Source organism: Trichoplusia ni, chromosome 20, assembly GCF_003590095.1.
Source record: "Trichoplusia ni isolate ovarian cell line Hi5 chromosome 20, tn1, whole genome shotgun sequence".
In the NCBI taxonomy this organism is placed as follows: domain Eukaryota; kingdom Metazoa; phylum Arthropoda; class Insecta; order Lepidoptera; family Noctuidae; genus Trichoplusia; species Trichoplusia ni.
In genome coordinates, this window is record NC_039497.1 from 3,213,628 (window position 1) to 3,236,553 (window position 22,926).

At 38.3% G+C, this 22,926-nt stretch overlaps 1 protein-coding gene and 1 non-coding gene across 2 annotated transcripts in view; both read left to right on the forward strand.

Moving 5' to 3' along the window:
- The first annotated feature begins 228 nt into the window (after nucleotides 1-228).
- LOC113503945 (F-actin-monooxygenase Mical) overlaps nucleotides 229-22,926 on the forward strand; it is a 101,283-nt gene continuing 78,585 nt past the window's right edge. The window contains exon 1 of the mRNA XM_026886090.1: nucleotides 229-497. The gene's annotated coding sequence lies outside the window, so the exon portion shown is untranslated. The remainder of the gene's footprint in view (nucleotides 498-22,926) is intronic.
- Trnaa-agc lies at nucleotides 19,014-19,086 on the forward strand. Its single transcript has one exon. It is a non-coding gene; the product is annotated as a tRNA-Ala (tRNA).

Here is a 22,926-nt window from a genome sequence, read left to right on the forward strand (position 1 = left end):
AGATTACACGCGACTTAATAACTATGTTATTTGTGCAATGCTTCTTCCTACGATAATTGACAAAAGCAGTAAAATATCTGTTGTTTCTTAATAAAATATGTAGTACGAATGAAAATTAATTGTATTATCGTATTGTTTTAGTAACACCAGATAATTTGATTAGATGAATAGTAACTCTATTTTGTCTATGACAGTTTGAATGTCGCGAGACAGCCAAACCGCCTCACGTAACGTAAAAAAAAACATTAGTAGCAATGGTCGCGGTAGAAGGGGAGTGTTTTTAATTTCTAGTGATTTTCAGGTCAGTATAGTTATAATGTACCACTGTTTGTAAAAATCGTGTATTATTTTAACAATACAGTATGTGCGCAAGATACCCACGAGTGCAGCGATAAATTGATAACGATGGACAGTTTATATTTATTTCTAATCGGATTTTTTAGAAATAAAGTGTCGACTACTATATACGAATTACTCATTTGAAGACAATAATTAAGGTAAGGAAGTTTTCATTATCTTAGCGATGTGGGTGGGAGATCAAGCTGATTCTGTTTAATGCGATAAGCGTTCATTGTTTAGCGTTATAGCTATTTAGTTTTTTCTAATTTTACTCTACGCGTACGTTCACCTATCGTGTAACACTTTCTGAACTCGGTTTCGGTTGTCCTGAATACGAATTTAGATACTTAATACTGGTTATTTCTCTTGTCGTTCATGTGTATTACGAAGTTTAACTTACAATTCTCGTCTATTCTCTTTTCACGGCTAGTGTTTTGATTCCTTGAGTTGTTATTTACGAATCGTAAAAGTTACTGAGACGATTAGTGAAACTTGGTAAGTGAATAGTTTTGAATAAGAACATACTTTTCATGTCAATAGTTCGTTAAAAAACTGACCATTTATGTAGTTGTTGAGGTTTGGATACTCGTTATTCAAAAGTTACCAAAGTATTATCGTACAATCGCGTTATTACCGCGTTGTCAAACTATCACGAACTAAAAAACTATAAAGCACACTTTCGAAGTAGTTGGGCAATATTAAACTGTTAAAATGTTAATATAAAGTCTTGTTTACATGACCTCCTCTAATTCCACCTCTCTCATAAGTCAAAACCCAACAAACAGAGTGACTTCTATTCTGTTATTGCAATTCTAGTGGTGTTAACTATTATAATGCCACTTATTTATCAAGATTAGTCTAAAAAAAAAACAAAATGTTACATCATAACCTAAGTGAGTTGTACAAGAAAATAAATAAACAAAAAATATATATAGAACATTTTTCTTCTGTATTTTTTTCGTTTGTGTAGCCTTAAATAATTATAAACATATACCCTCTTATGAAATTGTTACAATTAAAATGAAACTTTGTTCTTTGATAGTTAATATTGACTTTTCTAAAGTTGTTAAGTAGTGCCTCTGCCCTTCAAATACTTACTTAATGAAATAAACTTACAAAAAAGTAGAATAATGATGATACTTGTTTTTATAATTAGGATCATTGTGTATTAAATTGATACAGTTGGACAAAAGGGAACAAAAACAACCTTATAGACCCATTGGGGGTTTAGAAAGTATTATATGACGGGGCTAACAAACAACTACACCATTGTTGTATATTATGTTAAGGGATTGTCGTGTGCTGGCTCATAGTTCCAATTTGATCTGCACCAGCACATTCAATTGAATCCATGGCCTCGTATCTTCCTAAATGTCTGTGATTCTAGAATATAATATCTTCAATTATTAATGTACCAGCCTAAGAGCATTGATCACAATTTTAGCTACGCTTGACGCATTCAGTCTCTAGATGGGTGACTATTTGTCATAACAATATCCTCTGTGTTTCGAAAGAGTGTTCATAAATCTTTGACAGTCATTACAGGTAGTCAGAACCTAGGAAGTCTGGCAACCAGTCTAACTAAGAGGTATTTTTGGGTTGCCCAGATAACTGGGTTGTGGAGGAGGGAGATAGGCAGTTGCTCCTTGTAAAACATTGGTACTTGGCTGAATCCGGTTAGACTGGAAGCCTGGGATTGGGAAATGGCTAAGACGATGATATCAACAATTGTCTAGCATCATAATTATAGTATATTAAGTTTCAAATTGTTAGTGTTTCTTCTATTAATCTTACTGTTAAAGCCCAACAAACAAAAGTTCAGTCCACAACCGCCACTGCTGATGTTCTCATATGTACCTGTCAGACTTAGAATATATTCTGTTTGTATGAAAAGAAGCAAAGTAACCATTATGTAATTAAAATGTTTACTGATGCTATCTAACTCAGCTAACTTAACAATTATATTGTAAACCTATTATTATAGACAATATGTAAACAAGTTCTGTGTGATAAGGCAATATAACCAACTATGCTATACTCCATTTTTGTAAATTAAATTCTTATTTTACAAGTGTATATGTCACGACATTTACATGTCTAATTTTGAGAAAAATGTAGTCGACATTTCCTATCTGACGACCCTGCAACAAAATTTCTAAATGAACCTTTATAGGAATAGAAATCTTTCTTGTTATTTACATCATTTATATTCACATTAAATTATTTAACTGAAATTAAATACTACTTAGTTTTTAGACTAAAAAACTCATCAAGATTGTTTAAATTCTATTTGAGTTCCTTAACAAATGAAACATAGATTAACAATAATACAGTTTTTTAGTTTTGATTGATTGAATCTAAAAGCTTGACAAAAATATGGCATAAAATGTTGGTTGGACAGATAAACACTGACTTTATATATATCGTATCATTGATTACAAAGATTGCGTGAATCTTAAGACATTGACAGACAACTTATAAAGCCAAACTTTTGCAGCAGACCAATATAGTGGAGTAACAAGCAACTGGGACTTCCGGTTTGTGTTTGGTGGCTAACACATGTGGAGTTTGTTTCTATTTTGCTTTTAAGCTATAGAAAGGTTTTTTCGGTGTGCTCTGTGTGTATTTGTGCTGTTTGTGAGCGTCTTGTTCGTATTGTGTTTGTCTAAGTGTCACATAGAAGGTAAGAACTTCATTTTTTACACCTTTTATGCGTGTGACGCCGATCCACGATGGAAGTGGATGACCGGCCTCCGGGCCGCCCCCCAGATCCCGATAATCCACTGCAACCCGTCCCTAATAATCCTCCCCAAACCACTCCCAACACTCAATCCCAAGATTTATTTACCCATACTCCGATATTATCAGCGCCGCTATCCTCCTTTGAGGCGATAGAGTCCCAGATTTTACAAAAGCGTAAACGCGCCATTAATGATGTTTCCGAAGACAAACACGACGACGATACAACATCTGGCAAGCGTGACAGGACTACTGCCCCGTCTCTAATTGCCAGATCGAAGTACTCAAATACTGATGTCGCTCCATACATAGTGTTTGCATCCTTGGTTGAGTCTGATCCTAAGTCGGGTACATCTATCCATCCTGTGAAATTTGGACAGATGTTGATGAGACTTAAAGTTAAGAATATTACACAGGATGGGATCAAAAGGATAGGCAGAAACCGTATATCAGTTGAGTTCAAAGGCCCAGAGGATGCCAACGCATTCCTTAACAACGCTGACATTAAGTCTAAAGGATACAGTACAGTAATCCCTACTTTTAACATAACTAGAATGGGTGTGGTTAAAGGGGTACCTGCGGACTGGACTGACTTAGAGTGCCTCGACGATCTATCAACTCCTGTAGGTTTTGGCAAAATATTGAAGATTAGGCGCATGAACAGAAAGGTACAGAGCGAGGGGAAAACGGAGTGGGTTCCAACCTCCACAGTGGTCTTAACATTTGATGGTCGGACACTTCCTGAGCGAGTTTTTTGCTGCCACAACGCCCTCCCTGTAGAATTATATCACTTCCCTACTGTCCAATGTTACGGGTGTTGCAAGTATGGCCATACCAAAACACAGTGTAGGTCCAAACCGAGGTGCTACCGCTGTGGGGCGGAGCACTTTGGAGACAGTTGCACAGTAGACGAACCAAAGTGTTTGTATTGTGACGGTCGTCATAATGCAAATAGTCAGCAGTGCCCGGAATATTCCAGACAGAGGAACATCAAGATTTGCATGTCGGAGAAAAATATCTCCTATTCTGAGGCAGCAAAACTATTCCCTGCAGCTAAGAAATCTTTCGCTGATGTACTAGCATCAGCCCCCTCAACATCCCACCCTCTTCAGCCTTCTCCAACTCCTCATCCAATGCACTCCCACCAGGCGTCCACAACATCATACAGGAAGACTGTCTTCCTTCGACCAAAAACCCATGCTCCTCTGGCCCCTGGTTATGACCAACGGGCACACCAGGACCTCATAAATAGTTATTCCTTCCCTCCCTCTCCCAATGGTAGTGCTCTACTTGAAAACCCTACACCTCCAAGCGAGAAGGCATCCACAATCGAACAGATTGTGATGCTCCTTGCCACTCTCCTGTCCAATTACTCCCTACCGGACCACGTTGCCACAAACTTGCTGAAAGCAATTCAAACCCATCACATTCCATCTCCTGCAGTGGAACGCCAGGAGTGCTCTCCCAAAAAGACATGAGATATCACATCTCATTAACTTGTACACACCAGCAATATTTGCTATATCTGAGACGTGGTTAACCCCACGACTCAATTTTAGAATTCCCGGGTATAGCACGCTCCGGGATGACCGTGCTGACGGTTATGGCGGAGCTGCAATGCTCGTGAATAACTCCCTGTCATACTCCCTCCTTTCCCTTCCTCCCCATGGGGATGAGATTAATGCTGTAGGTATAAACCTTCAGGGCATTAATTTTATCTCTATTTACATTCCATCTCCTAATCCACATTGTTTAGAATTAGTTAAAAGAATGTGTGTTGTCCATAACCCCATAATAATTCTGGGCGATTTTAATTGCCATCATGCTCTTTGGGGATCCGACCATTGTGACAGTCCGGGTTTAGATTTGGTGGATATAATGGATGACGTGGGACTATGTGTCCTAAATAATGGGTCAGAAACGCGATTACCCAGACCAGGACAAAGTAAAAGCTGTGTAGATCTTACCCTTTGCTCGGCAAGTTTGATGGGACAATTGGAGTGGAAACGATTGGGGCTAACATATGGTAGCGACCATTACCCAATATGTTCCACTCTGAGGAACAGAATGCTTCCACAAAGGGACAAAACCCCGCTTTTAAAATACAGGATCTCAGATGCTAAATGGGACTTGTATTCTCAAAATCTGGATAACATGGTCACCACTTTACCCAGTGTATCTTCCGGCAATCTAGGCGCCTGTATGGAGCGGTACTTGGGTTCTATTCTTTTGGCAGCTGACGGCTCTATCCCGATTAAGAATTCTGCCTCTGGTAGACTCTCATCCCCGCCTTGGTGGGACCGTGAGTGCTCTGCCATGGTTAAGTCCCGGAGGGAGGCGGAATTCAGGTATATTCGGGCTATGTCGGTAGCGAACCTGATTGAGTATAACCGAATTGTTGCTAAATCCAGGCGTCTATTTAGGAAAAGAAGCGTGAAGGTTGGAAGAGTTTCTGTGCATCCCTTACCCCTACAACCCCATCCTCCATAGTTTGGAATAAATTTAAAGGGTATAGTCGTGGCTGCTCAGACCAAAATTCCTCCTCAATTCCCCATGACCTGGCCTCACCATTCCTCACAAAACTAGCCCCTCCCTTTGTTCCCCTTAGTGAGGAATGCCCTATAATTCAACCCTCCCCTCTTTCCAGTGATCCTCTAGACACGCCATTTACGACCCGTGAATTAGAGACGGTTCTCAATCACGTTCGGGACTCAGCTCCAGGTGTGGATGGCGTGCCTTACTCCTTCTTTAAAAAATCCGGAGAGCAAAGCAGATTATACCTTTTATCCCTCCTCAACACCTGTTTCTCCCTCTCATATATCCCTGACAGCTGGAAGACCCAGCTCATCATCCCAATCCTTAAACCCGGTAAATCCCCTGACTGCGCAGACCACTACCGGCCCATCGCCTTGTCGCCTGTGATTGGGAAATTGTTCGAGCACCTGATAAAAAACCGGTTAGTGTGGTTCATCGAAAGTCGCGGCCTTCTTGCGGAAACGCAATTCGGATTTCGCAGGGGTTTAAGTACAATGGACAGCATAGGCATCTTAGTGACAGACATCCGTATCGCCTTTTCCAGGAATGAGTCTGTCCTTGCGGTGTTTCTTGACATCTCTGCTGCTTACGACAACGTCCTTCTTTCCGTACTCAGAAGTAAGTTACGTGAGCTGAGTATTCCGTGTAAGATGCGCCAATGTATAAGTAGTTTACTGTCAGGACGTATTGTTAAGCTCCATACCCCAGGCGAAAACATTGAACCAAGAACCGTTTGGCGCGGACTTCCTCAGGGTTCGGTACTCAGTCCCATCCTGTACAACATATACACTTCGGACCTACACACGTCTCTCAACGTCGACTGTCGGATCTTACAGTATGCGGATGACCTGTGCTTATATGTGTCGGGTTCATCCATGGAACGAGCAGCGGAATCCATGCAAATATCCCTCGACTCATGAAATCACTGGCTTATGTCCCATGGACTCAGTCTATCAGCCCCTAAGAGCTCCAGTGTAATTTTCACTCGGAAACGAGTTTGCCCAGATGTTCGCCTGGAAATCGAAGGATCTCCCATTACGGTTGTAGACCGGGTGAGATTTCTAGGAGTCATCTTGGACTCGAAGTTATCTGGAGTCTCCCATCTTAACTATGTCTTCAATAAATGTGAGAAGAAGATAAACTTGTTGCGGGCTCTGGCAGGCGTTTGGTGGGGTGCTCACCCATTTACTCTTAAACTCATTTACAATGCCATAATAAGGAGTTCATTAGATTATGGAACCTTCTGGCTGGAACCATGCAGCAAAGCTGCTATGGCTAGGCTAGATTCCATTCAATCAAAGTCTCTCCGCATTGTTTTGGGTTGTATGAGGTCTACCCCGATAAACGCTCTGCAAGTCGAGAGTGGCGACCCCCCTCTTTCTCTCCGTAGGCAGTATCTTGCGGATAAGTTCATTTATAAGTCCTACTTTCTTTCTACCCACAAGATTCTGTCTAAACTGACTACTTTGGAGCAGCTTTGCAATCAAAGTTCTTATTGGAGACATAAGGACTCCCCTCTCCCTATAAAGTCTTTTAGAAAAATAAAGTTGGTGGAGGAAACAGCCCCTATTCGCCACTGTACCAAATTACCCGTCTATTCCTCCCCATATAGTGTTCTAGATTATGTTCCCCGAGTCTCTATTAACATAGGTTTAAATAAGGATTCGGTTCAGGCGAATGATAGGTTCTGTCAAATTATTAGTGACAAATGGCCGGATTATGCTAGGTTCTATACCGATGCATCTAAATTATCCCCAGACGGCTGTACCGGTATCTCAGTTTACATCCCAAACTCCCAAACCTTTTTGCAGTTCCAGTGCCCTCCGGAAACATCTGTTTTCACTGGAGAGTGCATTGGCATTCTCGAGGCATGTTTATACATTGCGGCACACAGCAATATTTCTAAAGCTATTATTTTTTCCGACTCCAGTAGTGCCCTGGAGGCTATTGTCAAAAATCCCTTTAAGGATTTCCTTCGCAGTCCCATTATTTTTAATATTAAAAACCTTTTGTTTTCTTGCTCCAGTAAGGGCATAGAGGTTATATTGGCATGGATTCCCGGACATAGGGGTATTACAGGCAACGAGTGTGCGGATGTCGCGGCGAAAGCTGCTATTTCTAGCAGCTCCGCAGACCGGAAATATTTCTCAACTGAAGTCTACGACCTGATCCATAGCGCGAAATCTGACCTCTTCGTGGCCTGGCAGTCTTATTGGTCTGAGACCAGTAAGGCCAAAGGCGGAGCATATGCAGCAATTCAGCCTACTATTCCTTCTAAACCGTGGTTTTATAAATTCAAAAAGGTTCCAAAGACGGTTACGTCAGTAATATGCCGTATCCGTATTGGTCATTGCTGCACTCCAGTTTTCCTCCACAAAATTAGAGTCCGCGACAGCCCACTTTGTATCTGTGGTCAGGACGAAGGTTCCATCGACCACATCTTTCTAAATTGCCCCCTGCACAAAAATTGCGCTTTGGATCGGGTCGTGACTCAGTTGGGAATTCAAAGACCAGTGAACACCCGTCACCTCCTGTCTTTTTTCCCTAATCCCCGAATTATATGTGCGTTTTGTAGATTTATTAAAGCTAACAATATTAAATTATAACTATGTAGTATATACGTGTAAATAATATCTATAGTATGTATAAGCAAATACTAACATCTATTTTGTGTTGTTTTAGGCACCGGAATCCTGCCGAAAAACCACTAGTATTCCAGACAATTATATTTCACAGTGCCCATGTGTGGTCATTACACGACACTGGCAGAAATTGCTAAAACAGTTAGCAGATTGCCATAAGCAAAAAAAAAAAAAAAAAAAAACAAGCAACTGCCTATCTGTTTTTATATACTCACTTTCTTGTTTGCTTGCTTGTCGTTCTGGGTGGATTTTTGCAACTCAACCAGGCACTTTCCAATAAGTCAGCAGGCTGAAATTTTCAGGGTAGCTTGGAACCCTAAGAAGATGCAATTCACAACTATAAAATATCTGGATTGATTTTGATAAAATTTGAATGAAGTGACATTTTTTTTATATTGATTAGTTATTTCATGCCTTTTTTATAGTTACTTATTTATTGATTTGATACAAATGATATTTGTTGACCATAGAAAACTTATGGTGTATGGCTTTTGAGCACACTCATTCTCTTATACTTTGTTCATTTAATTAACTTACCCTAGAATTATGAACATACTAGCGGTTGCCCGCGACTTCGTCCGCGTGGTTGGAAGATATAAGTTATAATTTATATCTGCCTTCTATCTATCTTGTAGGATTCAGTCAGCGTTTGCAATGTAAGCGCAAAAAATGTGTTTTTTTACGACCTCACATTAGAAACCTCAAAAATTGTAGCCTATGTGTTATTCTGATGTATAAGCTATATTGTGGTAAAGTTTCATTCAAATCTATTCAGTAGTTTTGACGTGAAAGAGTAACAAACATCCATACATCCATACTTACAAACTTTCGCCTTTATAATAGTAGTAGGATCAACCAATAGCGGAGGCCTAAGCACACAAACCTCTTTAGTCTGTCTTTACTCCATATTTATTTAGAAAAGTTTTCTCACCAGTGATTGAAAAATTTAGAGCTTTGTATCTTTTTAAATGTTTTTTTCATATGGGAATCTTAAGCAAGCGGAAGAGACCTTAGATCATAGTCAGCTTGTGCGAATAATTACTTGCAAACAACGTACAGGTGCATATGATACGCTCGCTAAGAGGTCGCGGCTAACATATCGCTCCCAATACACACGAGGCCTGGCAGGGAGCCAACTGTGACTCGTCCACAGATTGCAATGCATTCAGGTAAAGGTGCAGACAGACTAGGCCACGTATGCTACGTATGCAACGTATGAAAATTTTTTTTGGGTGATTTTCTACGAAACACAAGCTGGAGACAAACTCTTCTCTGTTTTGAGAGGTCTGACAAAATTAAACAATCGAAGTACGCTTATTTTATGTAATACAAACATTAAAGTCACTTGCACAAAGACACCCAGACTCAGAGCAAGCATTCGCGAATCACACAAATGCTTGTCCTACGCTGGGATCGTACCTGCGACCACGCGTACTTGTTTTGGCGCGGTAACCATCTCCTACTCTGCTATCCGTGCATCGTATTGGTAGTGCTCTACTCTTGCTTCCGTATCATCCCTTTATAATCATAAAAAAATATAAATATAATACGTTGCATACTTTGCTTACGTGGGGACAGTTTGTCTCGGCCCTAATTCACTTCAAACACTATTGTTTCTATATTTGATAAAGTTCATTGTACGGTAGGCAAGACTGGTAACATGCGAGTTATTAAAAATGATCTCTATTTCTTGTCCAGTAAGGTTGACTTTATAATGAGTCCTTAAAAGTGACAACTGTGGTGTAACTTCGTGGTGTACGGGTTCGCTTTCCGTATGGGACTAACGCTCAGGTCCCGATCTCAGCATAAAAATGTTTACACTTAATATTATTACAGGTAGGTGCGAAGGTTATCTATTGATCAACACGCTAGTTCACTGCGGGTTGGTGATTTCAGTTTCCTATATTTTAAACCCAGGCTTCCTCACAATGTTTTCTAATTGAACCTGCACCTCGTACATACATACCCATGTATAGAACCTCCTACTTACTAGTTCTGATTAATTTCGATGCGGATTCCTAGATGGTTATCACTGCTGATCTTGGTTTACAGGAGTTGCAATGGACTTTATTTGTTGGGTCAATAGCCTATTATTGCGGCGGATTTGACCCAATAAAGAAAGTCATTTGTCATATTTTTTTATTTTTTTAGTTTCTAATATATAATATATGTTTGTAATTAGATAATTCAAGAGTAAATTTAATCGGTTTTTTTTAATACAAGTGATCTTTACTGTGGTTCTGGTTAACCGTAACACTTACATTTGACACTAGATGAACTAATTTTAGTGTAGATCAACGTTCTGGGTACCGCCCAGTTAATGGTTGAGGAGGTCAGATATGCAGTCGCTCCTTGTAAATCACTGGTCTGCATCTGGTTAGACTGGAAGCCGAACCACGAAGATGGGAAAAGGCTAGGATTATAATGAGTATCCGCCATCGACAAACAAAATACACTTGTTGAAGTGTAATTTATGACGTGCAGTTTTTCACTGCGCAAAAAGGCAAATAATCAATTAATAAATGTCCCGTTAAAAAATTACGACGATGTTGGCTCACTCAGTAGTTTCTTTGCCAAACATCTTCGATCTATTTCTGAATCAATCAATCGAATTATTCTTTGTTAAGAATCTATTCTTACGTTCGATGAAAATCTATTCTTTGCATCATCGAGACTTAAAAATAAAACTACTACCGCAATTGTGATGAATATATTCAATTAATAAACGTACTGTATATTCTAAACTCAATATGGGTGAAACAGTTCACATTTAATTTAATTTTGTATAGACAGGGGAAATCGTGTTATTACTTCGCCCTGGGAATGCCATTATGCTGTAGTCTTGTTAGCTAAAACCGCATTTAGTTCATAGGGCCGATGGGAAAACGCATTATGATTCAATGCGATAGAATTTGAACCGTCTGATTACAATGCTATTATTATGATTACCGGGATAAACTCATGGCAATAGGCCCGGTCATTTTTTATAGGTCACGGATACACAGGCTCATCAAGCACAACCCTGGTTGAAAACTTTAGTATCAAATGATTTACGGTCTACTTTTCGGTCACGGGATAGCTTCATGGGAACAGACCCGGTCCTTTTCAAAGGCGTGACGGGGACACAGGTCCAACATGCAGAGGCCTTGTTGAGAACTTATGTCTATAATGATGTGGGGCATCTACCATGTGCCATTATTATTACCAGCCAGTGAGTGTAGAATGATTTTGAAATATCAAAATTATGTTTCTCACGAAATTTACTTTTAATTCTACATACTATACGTCAAAAATAAATTCGCTAACTAAAAGCATATGAAAATAAACTAATAAAAATACAATATCTAGAGTAGTTTTTCAACAAGAGTTCGATAATCGGTATGGTAGTCGCTATGACGTCGTATGTCTGTTTAACATCAGGTCCATTACGGAGTGTTCAATGCTGGTGGTAGGATCGGCTCAAGGGCGCACGACACAGGTTGGCGAAGGCCATCGCGACTGTTGGCTCGTTCGATCCCTAAAGGCCCATTTAGACGATGCGATGAACATCGACGATGTTACTTTGCACTAGAAGAGTAAATTAATTGAAAAAGTCTAATCAAAATGCATGTATTCCAAATACGTCGCTAAGTAGATTAAATTTGAAAAAAAACTGCTAAGTGTTCAAAAAACGGTAAAGGAAAAACGGTGAACGGCGCAGCAAACTCCACAGCACACCACGCTCTCACTTATTTTATATACCAATATTAGTCCAATGCTGGACATAGTCCTCCCCAATTGCACGCCATCCAGATCTATCTTCGGTTGCTCGCTAAATATAGCATTTTCAAGTTTCACAATCAAGTGTGACATAAATATACTATCCGCGCCAAAATAAACACATGTTTAAGGATGATGGAGTATGCCTCTTGTAATAAACCTACTTGATTGATAACTATAGACCAAGGTCAGCAGGACGAACAGTCACCAATAACGGAATGACATTCACTTTTACTGACTTGACACTCGACTTAACACTCGGAGAAATGCATCAGGTCTGCTCTAAATAGTGATATATGATTCATGAGCACGATTCTGCTCGCATCGTCTGATCAAGCCTTAATGGAATGCTACCTGTTGAGTTTTAGACGCGACTGTCACGCGAACGTGTTTTGTTTACCATATTTTTGTATTTGTATTTAGTTAAAAGTCCGTTAATGATTAAGCACTTTTTGTTTGTCTACTCATTACACGTATTTTGAACTTACGGAACACAGTTCAAATTAGTATATTTTCTGGTGAAGCTGTGGTGTTGATGTCTGTATATAATGAGCGCACGGATAGCCGAGAGGTTGACGAAACCACGCCAAACCCACTACGCGCGATGTCGCGGGTTCGATCCTCTCGTTGGGCAAGCGATAAAGTAATTCACGAATGCTTGTCTGAGTCTAAGTGTATTAGTGCAAAGGCCTTGGATATTTGTGAAACCAAACTAGACTAGGATTATTTCCTTTATGCGGGAGTCTATTAAAAACAAAAGAAAATTGAAAACGGGTGCGTGTACACTTTATTATATAACTAGCTATTGCCCGTGACTACGTCCGCCTAGTTAGAAGTTATAAGTAAGGAATGTTCAAAATCGGATTAGTTTTTTAAGACTCCACCCGATTTGGGCCCGTATTTTTAAGATATAATTATGAATACTGTTTTGCTCCTATTAATCATAGCGTGATGGCAGATATATATCCTATAGCCTTCCTCAATGAAAACACTATCTAACACAGATATAATTTCAATTAATTCCTGAGATTTCATGCGGATCCCTATTTTTTGTTTCAAAATAATATATATCCTTAATCTAGGATAATTAAGCATTCTAATTGTGGAAGAATCATCGAGTCTAGTAGTTTTTGAGTTTATTCATTACAAACATACATACAAATGTTTCCTCTTTATAATATTAGTGCAGAAGTATTCTTTTTCTTAACGACTGATTGACGCCAAAATAAAGGAATATATATTTCCTCAAATGTCGTCTCAACTCTCCTTTTAACTGAACCGGACTACAAGTCTTGCCTCTCGGCGCCATATTAGGGATACAGACATAATAGTGCTTTGATATGTTTACATATATCATGCCCATTAATATCTAGTTATGCTAAACACGCTCAGGTTTATGTCCGGTGTTCACGGAGATGGAAATGTGGCCGTTACTGATGTTATTATTCAGATATTTGTCATTAATACAACCGAGTTAGATTTGAAAGGGAATGTCAGATTGCGAAGCTATAGAGGTATTTTATTTATTGTTATTAAAAGATTTAAGATTTTAGAGCCAGACTAGAGTCGCGAAGGGATCGCGAGTTAAACTGTCGGCTCGCGATCCCGCCGCGTCAGCTCATGATTAAGGACTTCGGTTGGGCCCGAAACTAGTCGGGCACTCCCGATAAATACGCGTAAGAAAACCATTACATTATTTGATGACGATAGTTATTACAAAAATTGTATATTGTTTCTTTTCTGGTTGTCTTTTTTTACTTTATGGCGTTTTCCCGTAATGAGTATGCGAGTGACGTGATAGTTTTTTTTCTCTTTACCGTGGTCCCCAGGACTAGGTTAAGTGAATCCATATGCCGCGGGAGGTTTCACAAAAATTAAAGTTACATGTACAAGGACATCCAGACTCAAGCCAAGCCTTTGCTGCAATCACACAAATTCTTGTCCAATTCAGGGATCGAACCAAACGACAACGGTTTGGCGTGGTGACCCCAACCACTCGGTTTTCCGTACAGTCGGTCGTGCATATAGTTACCTGTATCCTCCTGACCCCAGGCCCGCGGTGCGGTTGTCCCTTGAAGACCTAAATCGTTGAGTAATTAATTGAAATTTGTGTTGCGTCATAACGAAGGGCCTTCAATTTATACTCATTTAATGACGTGAAATGCCATCATTATACCACACATAAGTGCTATGCAGTTGTTTATGACTGTATCTTATTAATAACTCCATGGAATCACCGCTGTGATTATAAAATTAAAATACCCATCTATCTATCTACCTTAAGCGATATTATGTTGTTATGTTACTGTAAGCATGTTAGTATTATGTAAGTATAATATTCTTAATAAGTAAGAGGTTTTAGCATCGAATTAAACATGTCATACATATTTTTGTAAATATTGTTTATTCGAAAGTTCTTTCGCTGCGTTTTCGCATTTTTATGATTAATGTTTTGGTTTGGTATCTGACCACAAGCAAGAAGTCGACGTACTTAATTTTTTGGGATACATTTTGGTGTAATCATCGATTAACACGAGATAGGTGATGCGAAAACATCTGAGAGACGGGCGACCCTGTGTTTGTTCCGTAAATATGCGCTGAATTAATACAAAAATGCAAAAAAAAATTGTCTCCATGTGGGCTTGATGAAATGCCCAAACACCCTAGCCTTAGTAATTAAGATTTTGTCTCTAAACCTAGAATAGAACTACATACATGAGCAAAAAAATCATGAAATTTATCACGTGCAGCAAAAGCTTTATTTATGTTTTTACACGAACGCCTAGTAGCTGAAACAAACGCAAGCGTCGCATCAGTGCGTGCAATGGCTCCCAGATGTCTCAGTAGATTGCAAATTTCCTCCCAATTGAACACTCACTCGAGGATATGTTTGTCAACTTAATAAGAAAATTGCTGACACACTCTCTGTATTCAATACTTATTTAATCAATCCTTCACGCCTGGGAAGTGTCGGGGCTTTGGTTTAGTAGCCGTGTGCTAAAGCTTTGTAGTTTTCAATAGCGTCTTCGACGATGTTGGTCCACGGCCATATTCCAAGGCTTACTTATTAATACTTAATACACTCCCCTTTTTCAAGAGAATCAAACTATTTTCAACACTAATTTCGTCCTCCCTTGGAATATTCTAATCAACTGGTAAGTTATTTGGGGTTAGCTATTTTTTTTTCGGTACAATCGTCTAATGCTTTCTTTGAAAAAAAAAAACCTTTGTATCGAGACCCAGACGGCGTTTATTTAATTAAACGAATAATATAATCGTATATTGTAATTATGAAAGTTATGTTGCGAAAAAAAAATGTATTCAATTCCCGGAAATAAAATGTCAGCGACGAAGCGTGTTATTACACATTGAGAGTATTATCCGCACATGGGCCTAGACGGCTTCCTTGTAATAATGCGACTGTATGAATGTGCTCTTTGTGGAGCATGCATACACAGTTGTGTATTAATGACCAGTCTGACAGAACATTTTTATCGTGTTTTATATCTTACGTAAAGTATGTACAAAGTCCTGTCTTTGTTTATGATATATGGGTTTTTTATTAAGCGCTACTCTATCAGAAAACGAGCAAGAGGTTGTATTTATTTATTTGTCGGGGGAGTGTCATTGAATTCGTCAAATATTTAGAGTCATGTTTACTATTTAGGATGCATTTTGATTTGTTAATCTTGCCCTAACATATGGATATCAAATGAAATAAAAATATAAATTTTATTTATTTTCTACAAAGATTCTTGGTCGGGAATTTTGCGCCAACTTAAATTTAAAGATGCAATAAGTTCTAATGTTCCGGCTGTATGGCCTGTACTGTACGGTCGATTGCCGCTACTAGTTTGTGAGCCCTTGAAATTGTCATAATTTTGTGTAATCGATAATTGGCATTATGCCAAAGGCTTAGTTTGGATTTCGAACAGCACAAGTTACATGAACAATATGAATATGCTTTCGGACTGAGTAGAGAGATTTTTTTTCTTTATTGTAATGATACTATTTGTGTGTTTATAATAAACTGTTAAGTTGGTTGTTAGGTTGGTAAAAGGTGCCTGAGATTTGTTTGTTTGTAAAATCCCCCGCGACGCAAGTATTAAATTCCTTACTCTTGCGGGAGTCGTTACATAAAAAGAAAAATAAAACGCAAAATTTTTACGACTTTTTTTTCGGATTAGTCTATTGTGCTCTCGGAGAATTTGGTTTGTTTTCAAGATCGGAGAAAATATTGAAAACATATCAAATAAGATATACATATTAGGCTATACTAAATGATTCTACTAGCTTTTCTATTATAAGTGTTGATTTAATAATGTCTTTATCTCTAAAGGTATCAAGCAATGAGAAAAGGTTTATATTCCGGCTAACATTTACTACTCGCCTACCTATATTAATTTGAATACTATTCCGGTAATCAACTCATCGATCACCGCAACGACTCGACTTGAATTCACAAATTCTTATAATGTAGTCCACGTCCTACGCCCTCTATAATGAGACATCTGAAGGTCTACTAAAACATGACCGCTAGAGCGAGATGCCTCTACACACTCTACAGGGCGTATGACAGCGTCCTGCTTCCACGTCTCCAACAGTTTTAGTTCAAGACTAGCTGTTGCCCTCTACTAACCGAATTTTTTTTCCCACTTTATTCCCCATTTTACGGCAACATGAAATCGGGATGAAAACTATTCTATGTGTTAATCCTGATTCTGATCTTTGTACCAATTTTCGTCCAAAATCCGTTCAGTGATTTTTGATTTAAAGAGGAATAAACATCCGTACGTACAAACTTACGCGTTTACAGTATTAGTGGGATAGTGGGATGTGCTTGTAAGTCACCTGTTTCTCAGGCGGCGCTAAGAGAATATTAAACGTTTGATCTACAATGAAAGTTTTATATCTTGTCTATTGAAATTCCATCAGGAACGCGGCACGCTTTTCTTTCTTTGCCCTTGGGTTTTGGAACTAGTGTATATACTGTCACGCGTCGTCGGTATCCGTGGAAAGATGGTTTGACTTGAAGTAATCCATATTGTCCACACAAATGATATAAATGCGAAAGTATCGCGAGCCCGTCTTTTTGTTACGCTTTCGCGGCGAAAACAACTAGATACTTAATGCCACACATACCTTATTATATATAAATGACTCGTCAAGTTCTTCGTCCGCTGTGGACTCTAAAATTACTTCGATTTCAAATTTGCTCACCGTGACCAGTTCAAACTTCAGTTCAATTTGATGGATAGGATAGCTTCATATTTGTCTGTTCTATTATCATGGGTCACAAAAGCTACAAACCGTCATCTGAGCAAAAGCTATCTTATCCGACTAATATTATAAAGGCGATAGCTTGTATGTATGGATGTTTGTTCCTCTTTCAAGCGAAAACCACTGAATGGACTCGGACGAAACTTGGTACACTGATAATTTATAACCATGATTTTATCCTGATTTTATGTCTCCCTGGGATCATTTTTGATAGTAACAGCTAGTAACCTCTATATCTTGATTAGAGCTTTGAACTGGCTGTTAAAGTAACAGTCTCAGTACAATTATGATTTGGCTCGTCTCGTGACCCCTTTGGCGCGGTAGCCCTAACTGGGATTAATCATTACTCGCCCGTTCCCGTTGTGTAATGAGACTGATGACTGTACTTCTTAATGTTGTCTCTCAGATTAATGATGGGCTGGACATGGTTTTTTATTTGTATTAAGGTCATGTATTGATTTGGAATTTTGTATGAAAAAGTATATTTTGTGTTTTGGTGACGTTGTTACTTCTAGTTCTTGGTCTTTGGTGTACTTCCTTTTGCTTAGGTATAATATCTTTTCCTCTGAATAGATTTTGATTTTTGTTATTTTTCAGTTAACCGGTCGTTCATCATTTCAGTGACATTTCAAAAATGTTTGTTATCATACTTCCTCAGTGCTTCCTCAGCGCAGTGCTCAGACATCGTAAACGAATTGTCCGTTTTTGATGTTTTTTTATTTATTTAAGCTCTAAAGTTCCATAGTGAGAAACACTCACATAAGTTCTTTCTAACGGCTTCGGTAAACAATCAGTTGTGGCAATTTGTAGGCTACCCACAAAATTTATTTGTCACCAAACAAACGTGTGACCACAACAACCGTTGGTTAACCTTGATCTTTATTTTTAATTTGTTGATATATCAGCAACAAAAATACACCATCAGTAACCTATCTGGCTATAACGATTAGAACCAGGCTTTGTAATACGGTTCTATTTTTACCCTTTAGCCATGAAATCCCAAAAAAAAAACAGTCTCTATATGTTTAATCATGAGAATATCAACAGGATCACGTCTCCGAAAGCTCATTTAGCCATGTCGGAGGTGTTTTGTTTTGCGAACCTTGATCGCGTTTCACGAGCCTTGCGGTGAAGGGATACGCGGGGTTGGCTTACATGTTAAGAAAATGATCTGGACTCGTTTGAGGTATTAGAGTCATTCATACATTATTCGCTGTACAGACAGTTTTCATTACTGACTCAATTGAGTCAGTTATTGATTGTTTGATGAGTGACCGTTGTCAATTTTGAGGCACTTCCCGATGAGCTAGCAGGCTAGCATGAGCTTCAAACCCGATGATAATGCAACTTACAATAAAAAAACGGCAGGAATAATTTTGATAAAATTTTAATCCCTACTAATAAAATAATAAATGTGAAAGTGACTCTGTCTGTCTGTCTGTTACGCTTTCACGTCCAAACCACTGAACCGATTTTAATGAAATTTGGTACAGACATAGAGTTGACCTTGAGAAAGAACATAGGATAGTTTTTATCCCGGACTTTTGAAGAGTTCTCTTGGAAACGCCATATAACCGACATCGACGTGTGCGAAAAGCTAGTTAAATAAATAAATAATAAATATTCCACAACTTTCACACAACAATATATTTTTAAATACACGCTCAAACGTTAACTGACTGACTCGACGAGAAGGATAATTTGAAAACTTATATCACCGGGGGCGTAGCTCAGATGGTAGAGCGCTCGCTTAGCATGCGAGAGGTACCGGGATCGATACCCGGCGCCTCCATTTATCCTTCTTCTTCTTTTCGAGATTTTTGTAACATTTTTGGTATATATTATGCATATTTTTATTATTATTTTTAGGGCCTGTTTCACCACCGCCACGCATGTAAAATTTGGTAAAAATCGGTTAAGCCGTTTCGGATTAGTACGGTAACTAACATCGTCACACGGGAGTTTTGTATATCACTGCATATTATAAAACAGAACCGCTATTTCCCCTTGACTACTTAAATCTTTGAAACTACTCCACGGATTTTGATGCGTTTTTTTAATAGATAAAGTGATTAATGAAGAAGGTTTTTAAATATAATCTATGCATATTTTCGTACAGGAACATAGTAAATTTTAGCGATTTCAAATGTATTTACTATTTTTTTTACGCTTTCATTGCAAACGCTTAACGCTTGCTTAACCGCGATACTTCAAAATAATGTGCTACAATATTGTACACCATAAAGAGATCTACTAAAAAGTCCGCGAGGGTGTATCTTTACCTCTTAAGGTTCGCTCACAATTACCACTGTTTTTCTAATAATTTTATTTTATACTTTCATTGCAAACGCTGACTTAACCCCAAGAGCTACATCAAAATAATTTTCTACAATAATGTGCAACATAAAAAGATCTACAAAAAAGTCGCGAAGGCACAATGGAAAATGTGGAAAAACAGGGCAGGTATAAAGCATAACTTATATCTTCTAACCACGCGGACGAAGTCGCGGGCAACAGCTAGTGGACAAATAAAAGCGTGGGATTTTACATATTTTTAAATACACATGTTTTTTTTGCAAATTTGTTTTCTATAGTCTCTTTTTACCGAAACTACAGGGTCTTTTTGTGGTAAATAGCTTTATGTCTAATTCATCTTTTCGAAAGCCATAGTAGAAATACTACAACACCCTGATTCGCCCACCCATCGCTTTCTAAGTACCTCTAATACATACTTACATAGTCAGCTGCCGTCCAGTAATTTGTTATCAAAACCGACCTAATCGCTTTGAAGATAAGCCGCCAAACAGACGCTTTCCGTGAACGTAATCTAATCTATACATGTAGTAAAATCGTAGAAAAGCGAAATCTGTTTTTTAAACGCATGCATAATGCTTTTTATAAGGACGATACAGAAGCTGTTAATATTTTTTATTACAATTTTTGTCTGTGTGTTTGTGGGCTTGAACTCAGCAACGGCTAATCTGAGTCAACTGCAGTTATCTCTGATACATTGGGGTAACTTATCACTGTGTTCCTTTCATGTCAATATTTTCATAAACTAAACAAGAAAAGTGAATAAAAACGTGGGGAAATCTATACTAATTTAGGGAGTCACGTAGAAATTTTGTTCAAAAGATACATCTTAAAAAATACTGCTCCAAATCACTTTTCTCTATAACTAAGTCGCTGGCATAACCAGTTAATAAATAAAAGTGGAGCCAAGCCGGCATTGTTGCGGAAAATCTATAGAACGTATCCAACAGATAGGTGTTAATATCAGCCTGTCGAACATCGATAGAGGAAGTTTCGTAACGTGTAATTGCATGTATGTAGTGTATATACGTACCCTCATAACACGAGACTCGTTACATAAGGAAGAAAATACGAACGCTGAAGATAAGCGGGCGCGCGCCGCTCAAGAAGTGCGGCCAGCAACGGAAGTCGATTAACACATCCGATTCACTAAGTGCCCGTATTTAACTCGGGGTGGTGTAAGTTTGACCACTATGTGTAGCTGTGTGTTTGTGTATGGCATCGTAAAGTTTTACATGATTGTTCGCTTTCTGAGGATGTCTATAAATTCACATTGATTCGGAAATAAGAAAGTGCTCATCTTGCGTGCAAAAAATTCCGTTCTATCGATTTTAGATTGTACCATATTTAATTTTCTTTGTCGATTTTCAGAGTTTATAAAATTAAGTTTTAAATCGTAATTTTACTAAATTTGATAATACGTCATGATGGTTTCAATAGCACGTTTTTCGCGATATGGACTCCTTTCCTAAACGTGCCCGGTGATCCACGCGGCGTCACATCGAAAAAACGTGTTCGAAATCTACTTTTTTTGGAGGTTTTCCTTGTTGCGAAATTACCAACACATTATTTATAGGAAAGTAGGTTAGCTATGAGATTGTATTATGAGTTGGTTAATCAGATAATTTTTGAATAACGCGTAGAGTACTTTGATCTGAAAGGTGGCGATTCCCGTATAGCAGTATACTTCTAGTTAAAAATCTAGGGTCTATGAGGATTTTGACTCGACATTGTAGAAGTCTTGTCTTTGAACAAACCTCAACGTTCGAAAGGGATAGCCGAGTCTTATAGGTCACTAAACGAAATACCACTTTGAACGAACGACGTGTTGTGGATTTGATTTCCTCATGGCGATCTATTCTATCATGCTACATGTCTGGATGTTATTGTTATGTTTGCAAAGGCTTTTCGATTACCAGCAAGTTTAGACTTAAAAAACGCGAGCTACCGTCTAAGCGTACGAACCTCCGAATATTTGCGGCTATAATATTCTAAAGTAGTAGGAAATGATTTGTTGGGCGTTTGCCAAGACCACGGTTATGATTTCATATAGCTTTTGCATACGACTGCTAGGGATTTGGATCACCTGATTGCGGAAATAATAATTCACCGCGCAAGGTCCCAATTTCATTGCGAATAACTAGTCGTTGCTATTGTAACTATACTTTATTTTAAGATTTGTTGTAGTGTGCACAAGTCCTCATACGTCTTATGAATTACCTTATTTTCCTTAGCCCGCGTTTTCGTTCAGTTTTCGTTAGTGGAGTAATTGAAAAGTTCATTTGTTTGTCCCAAACTCATACTACGTTCAAGCAGTAATTATTTCAATGTTACCAATATATGCTTCAATAATATAATGTTTTGAATTAAATCAAACTTTTTCCAACTCCAAAAGTGTATGTAACAGCATATATTTATCAATAACTGCTGTAAAATATTCAGAGAGTAATAATCGTACACACTTAGAAGCCGCTTTCCGTTTGCAATATCCGCGTCAGTCCTCCTCAAATGATTAAACGAAACACGTGGGTCAGAATGATTGCCGACGCGAAAATAGTGTGAATCATACCAGCACTCACAATCTCCGCGAACTCTATTTTAAGATGGCGAAACATAAATATTTATATTTAGCCTCCACAATAATATATTGTGTCTAATATTTTAAAGAATACTAGCGTCCCGCCCCGGCTTTGCACGGGTGCAGTGACTTCGAAATAAGCGTTGTTGAGAAAATATATTACCGGTAGTTTATAGTACACAATATGGTTAAGCCTGCGTTTGCAATGTAAGCGGAAAAAATCTATTTATAAAGACCTCAAAAATAACGGCATTTCTCAACTATTTAATGTTTATTATTTACGCATAAATCTACCTCTAGAATCACTTTATCTATTTAAAAAAACCTCATCAAAATCCCTTGCGTAGTTTTAAAGATTTAAGTATATGTACATACATAGATATAGGGACAGAGAAAGTGACTTTGTTATATACTATGTAGCGATAGAGATTCTTGTTTGTAATCACATCGTATTTAGCACGATGACTTGTGATCGTTCTTGCGCTATTTGATGCGTTTCGAGAGTTAGACATTTGCCAAATATTTTCGGGACCGGTTCAATGAATTCAGGGGAACGTTCTTTTAATGTTTATGTTATTAAATTGTGTGTAAAAAAGTCGTTGATGTGAAAATTGTCGCTCTGGTCTAGTTCAATGGCCGGTTTGTTGTTATTCGGATGCACGTTCGGAAAATTATGTATGTATACTTACTTCATTTATACATCAGACATCTGACAGTCGCTGAAGAAGTTCCTTACGTAAA